The sequence below is a fragment of the Taudactylus pleione genome, unplaced genomic scaffold (assembly GCF_031769625.1).
Source record: "Taudactylus pleione unplaced genomic scaffold, aTauple2 ptg000117l, whole genome shotgun sequence".
Lineage (NCBI taxonomy): Eukaryota > Metazoa > Chordata > Amphibia > Anura > Myobatrachidae > Taudactylus > Taudactylus pleione.
In genome coordinates this window covers 15,574,658-15,580,508 of record NW_028284519.1, presented here as the reverse complement: position 1 = coordinate 15,580,508, position 5,851 = coordinate 15,574,658, and the positions used below count along the sequence as shown (strand labels likewise).

Genomic DNA, 5,851 nt, shown 5'->3' with positions numbered 1-5,851 from the left:
TTTCGATAGCTAACCATGACATGTTTTTTGGGAATATTTTTTGATCATATTTTGCCAAAAATTGACCAAGTAAGTCCTCGTTAGTATAGTGTGAAGTATCCCCGCCTGACCTGCGGGAGACCGGGGTTTGATTTCTCGACTGGGAGTTTTGAACTTTCAATCTCTTTTTTTGCATGCTGTTTCACTTTGTTTCATTGAGATAACAAAAATGCCTTATCTAAATTATATCCAGGGTTTATGTCAACTTGAAAAAATCTTGCATGTAAGCTTCATGGCCAGTGCTACAAGTACAATTTGTGAGGTCACCATGACCTGGTTTTGGGTATATTTATCAAAGTAATAAATAGTGATTCAATACACTGCTTGGTTAGAGCAGGAGAAAAGACTTTAGAGTGCTATGCATTGCAAGAGTAAAATTATGTTTTCAATATTACTGACTTTTCATTTTCCAAATACTAGGTTAAATATTTCTTTAGGGTTTTAAATTAGCTTGAAAAAATGTAGCATATAATCTCTTTGGCCAATGACATACAAATTTCGATAGCTAACCATGACATGTTTTTTGGGTATATTTTTTTATATTATTTTGCCAAAAATTGACCAAGTAAGTCCTCGTTAGTATAGTGTGTAGTGTTTCCGCCTGTCATGTGGGAGGCTGGGGTTCAATTCCCCGACGGGGAGTTTTGAACTTTTAATCTATTTTTTTTGCATGCTGTTTCACTTTGTTTCATTGAGATAACAAAAATGCCTTATCTAAATTGAATCCAGGGATTATGTCAACTTGAAAAAAATCTTGCATGTAAGCTTCATGGCCAGTGCTACAAGTAGAATTTACGAGGTCCCCATGACCTGGTTTTGGGTATATTTATCAAAGTAATAAATAGTGATTCAATACACTGCTTGGTTAGAGCAGGAGAAAAGACTTTAGATTGCTATGCATTGCAAGAGTAAAATTATGTTGTCAATATTACTGACTTTTCATTTGCCAAATAATAGGTTAAATATTTCTTTAGGGTTTTAAATTAGCTTGAAAAAATGTAGCATATAATCTCTTTGGCCAATGACATACACATTTCGATAGCTAACCATGACATGTTTTTTGGGTATATTTTTTGATCAAATTTTGCCAAAAATTTACCAAGTAAGTCCTCGTTAGTATAGTGGTGAGTATCCCCACCTGTCACGCGGGAGACCGGGGTTCAATTCCCCGACGGGGAGTTTTGAACTTTTAATCTCTTTTCTGTGTGCTGTTTCACGTTGTTTCATTGAGATTACAAAAATGCCTTATCCAAATTGAATCCAGGGTTTATGTCAACTTGAAAAAAATCTTGCATGTAAGTTTCATGGCCAGTGCTACAAGTACAGTTTGTGAGGTCCCCATGACCTGGCTTTAGGTATATTTATCAAAGTAATAAATTGTGATTCAATACACTGCTTTGTTAGAGGAGGAGAATAGACTTTAGAGTGCTATGCATTGCAAGAGTAAAATTATGTTGTCAAAATTACTGACTTTTCATTTGCCAAATAATAGTATAAATATTTCTTTAAGGTTTTAAATTATCTTGAAAAAATGTAGCATATAATCTCTTTGGCCAATGACATACACATTTCGATAGCTAACCATGACATGTTTTTTGGGTATATTTTTTGATCATATTTTGCCAAAAATTGACCAAGTAAGTCCTCGTTAGTATAGTGTGAAGTATCCCCGCCTGACCTGCGGGAGACCGGGGTTTTATTTCTCGACTGGGAGTTTTGAACTTTCAATCTCTTTTTTTGCATGCTGTTTCACTTTGTTTCATTGAGATAACAAAAATGCCTTATCTAAATTGAATCCAGGGTTTCTCTCAACTTGAAAAAATCTTGCATGTAAGCTTCATGGCCAGTGCTACAAGTACAATTTGTGAGGTCACCATGACCTGGTTTTGGGTATATTTATCAAAGTAATAAATAGTGATTCAATACACTGCTTGGTTAGAGCAGGAAAAAAGACTTTAGAGTGCTATGCATTGCAAGAGTAAAATTATGTTGTCAAAATTACTGACTTTTCATTTGCCAAATAATAGGTTAAATATTTCTTTAGGGTTTTAAATTAGCTTAAAAAAATGTAGCATATAATCTCTTTGGCCAATGACATACACATTTCGATAGCTAACCATGACATGTTTTTTGGGTATATTTTTTGATCATATTTTGCCAAAAATTGACCAAGTAAGTCCTCGTTAGTATAGTATGAAGTATCCCCGCCTGACCTGCGGGAGACCGGGGTTTGATTTCTCGACTGGGAGTTTTGAACTTTCAATCTCTTTTTTTGCATGCTGTTTCACTTTGTTTCATTGAGATAACAAAAATGCCTTACCTAAATTAAATCCAGGGTTTATGTCAACTTGAAAAAATCTTGCATGTAAGCTTCATGGCCAGTGCTAAGAGTACAATTTGTGAGGTCACCATGACCTGGTTTTGTGTATATTTATCAAAGTAATAAATAGTGATTCAATACACTGCTTGGTTAGAGCAGGAGAAAAGACTTTAGAGTGCTATGCATTGCAAGAGTAAAATTATGTTGTCAATATTACTGACTTTTCATTTTCCAAATAATAGGTTAAATATTTCTTTAGGGTTTTAAATTAGCTTGAATAAATGTAGCATATAATCTCTTTGGCCAATGACATACAAATTTCGATAGCTAACCATGACATGTTTTTTGGGTATATTTTTTTATATTATTTTGCCAAAAATTGACCAAGTAAGTCCTCGTTAGTATAGTGTGAAATGATTCCGCCTGTCATGCGGGAGGCTGGGGTCCAATTCCCCGACGGGGAGTTTTGAACTTTTAATCTATTTTTTTTGCATGCTGTTTCACTTTGTTTCATTGAGATAACAAAAATGCCTTATCTAAATTGAATCCAGGGATTATGTCAACTTGAAAAAAATCTTCCATGTAAGCTTCATGGCCAGTACTACAAGTAGAATTTACGAGGTCCCCATGACCTGGCTTTAGGTATATTTATCAAAGTAATAAATAGTGATTCAATACACTGCTTGGTTAGAGCAGGAGAAAATACTTTAGAGTGCTATGGATTGCAAGAGTAAAATTATGTTGTCAAAATTACTGACTTTTCATTTGCCAAATAATAGGTTAAATATTTCTTTAGGGTTTTAAATTAGCTTGAAAAAATGTAGCATATAATCTCTTTGGCCAATGACATACACATTTCAATAGCTAACCATGACATGTTTTTTGTGTATATTTTTTGATCATATTTTGCCAAAAATGGACAAAGTAAGTCCTCGTTAGTATAGTGTGAAGTATCCCCGCCTGACCTGCGGGAGACCGGGGTTTGATTTCTCGACTGGGAGTTTTGAACTTTCAATCTCTTTTTTTGCATGCTGTTTCACTTTGTTTCATTGAGATAACAAAAATGCCTTATCTAAATTGAATCCAGGGTTTATGTCAACTTGAAAAAATCTTGCATGTAAGCTTCATGGCCAGTTCTACAAGTACAATTTGTGAGGTCACCATGACCTGGTTTTGGATATATTTATCAAAGTAATAAATAGTGATTCAATACACTGCTTGGTTAGAGCAGGAGAAAAGACTTTAGAGTGCTATGCATTGCAAAAGTAAAATTATGTTGTCAAAATTACTGACTTTTCATTTGCCAAATAATAGGTTAAATATTTCTTTAGGGTTTTAAATTAGCTTGAAAAAATGTAGCATATAATCTCTTTGGCCAATGACATACACATTTCGATAGCTAACCATGACATGTTTTTTGGGTATATTTTTTGAACATATTTTGCCAAAAATTGACCAAGTAAGTCCTCATTAGTATAGTATGAAGTATCCCCGCCTGACATGCGGGAGACAGGGGTTTGATTTCTCGACTGGGAGTTTTGAACTTTCAATCTCTTTTTTTGCATGCTGTTTCACTTTGTTTCATTGAGATAACAAAAATGCCTTATCTAAATTAAATCCAGGGTTTATGTCAACTTGAAAAAATCTTGCATGTAAGCTTCATGGCCAGTGCTACAAGTACAATTTGTGAGGTCACCATGACCTGGTTTTGGGTATATTTATCAAAGTAATAAATAGTGATTCAATACACTGCTTGGTTAGAGCAGGAGAAAAGACTTTAGAGTGCTATGCATTGCAAGAGTAAAATTATGTTGTCAATATTACTGACTTTTCATTTGCCAAATAATAAGTTAAATATTTCTTTAGGGTTTTAAATTAGCTTGAAAAAATGTAGCATATAATCTCTTTGGCCAATGACATACACATTTCGATAGCTAACCATGACATGTTTTTTGTGTATATTTTTTGATCATATTTTGCCAAAAATGGACTAAGTAAGTCCTCGTTAGTATAGTGTGAAGTATTCCCGCCTGACCTGCGGGAGACCGGGGTTTGATTTCTCGACTGGGAGTTTTGTACTTTCAATCTCTTTTTTTGCATGCTGTTTCACTTTGTTTCATTGAGATAACAAAAATGCCTTATCTAAATTGAATCCAGGGTTTATGTCAACTTGAAAAAATCTTGCATGTAAGCTTCATGGCCAGTTCTACAAGTACAATTTGTGAGGTCACCATGACCTGGTTTTGGATATATTTATCAAAGTAATAAATAGTGATTCAATACACTGCTTGGTTAGAGCAGGAGAAAAGACTTTAGAGTGCTATGCATTGCAAGAGTAAAATTATGTTGTCAAAATTACTGACTTTTCATTTGCCAAATAATAGGTTAAATATTTCTTTAGGGTTTTAAATTAGCTTGAAAAAATGTAGCATATAATCTCTTTGGCCAATGACATACAAATTTCGATAGCTAACCATGACATGTTTTTTGTGTATATTTTTTGATCATATTTTGCCAAAAATGGACCAAGTAAGTCCTCGTTAGTATAGTGTGAAGTATTCCCGCCTGACCTGCGGGAGACCGGGGTTTGATTTCTCGACTGGGAGTTTTGAACTTTCAATCTCTTTTTTTGCATGCTGTTTCACTTTGTTTCATTGAGATAACAAAAATGCCTTATCTAAATTGAATCCAGGGTTTATGTCAACTTGAAAAAATCTTGCATGTAAGCTTCATGGCCAGTTCTACAAGTACAATTTGTGAGGTCAACATGACCTGGTTTTGGATATATTTATCAAAGTAATAAATAGTGATTCAATACACTGCTTGGTTAGAGCAGGAAAAAAGACTTTAGAGTGCTATGCATTGCAAGAGTAAAATTATGTTGTCAAAATTACTGACTTTTCATTTGCCAAATAATAGTTTAAATATTTCTTTAGGGTTTTAAATTAGCTTGAAAAAATGTAGCATATAATCTCTTTGGCCAATGACATACACATTTCGATAGCTAACCATGACATGTTTTTTGGGTATATTTTTTGATCATATTTTGCCAAAAATTGACCAAGTAAGTCCTCGTTAGTATAGTATGAAGTATCCCCGCCTGACCTGCGGGAGACCGGGGTTTGATTTCTCGACTGGGAGTTTTGAACTTTCAATCTCTATTTTTGCATGCTGTTTCACTTTGTTTCATTGAGATAACAAAAATGCCTTACCTAAATTAAATCCAGGGTTTATGTCAACTTGAAAAAATCTTGCATGTAAGCTTCATGGCCAGTGCTAAGAGTACAATTTGTGAGGTCACCATGACCTGGTTTTGTGTATATTTATCAAAGTAATAAATAGTGATTCAATACACTGCTTGGTTAGAGCAGGAGAAAAGACTTTAGAGTGCTATGCATTGCAAGAGTAAAATTATGTTGTCAATATTACTGACTTTTCATTTTCCAAATAATAGGTTAAATATTTCTTTAGGGTTTTAAATTAGCTTGAATA

General features: G+C 34.0%; 1 non-coding gene across 1 annotated transcript; it reads left to right on the top strand.

The window, feature by feature from the left end:
* The first annotated feature begins 1,146 nt into the window (after window positions 1-1,146).
* TRNAD-GUC (transfer RNA aspartic acid (anticodon GUC)) lies at window positions 1,147-1,218 on the top strand. Its single transcript has one exon. It is a non-coding gene; the product is annotated as a tRNA-Asp (tRNA).
* The last annotated feature ends 4,633 nt before the right edge of the window (window positions 1,219-5,851 follow it).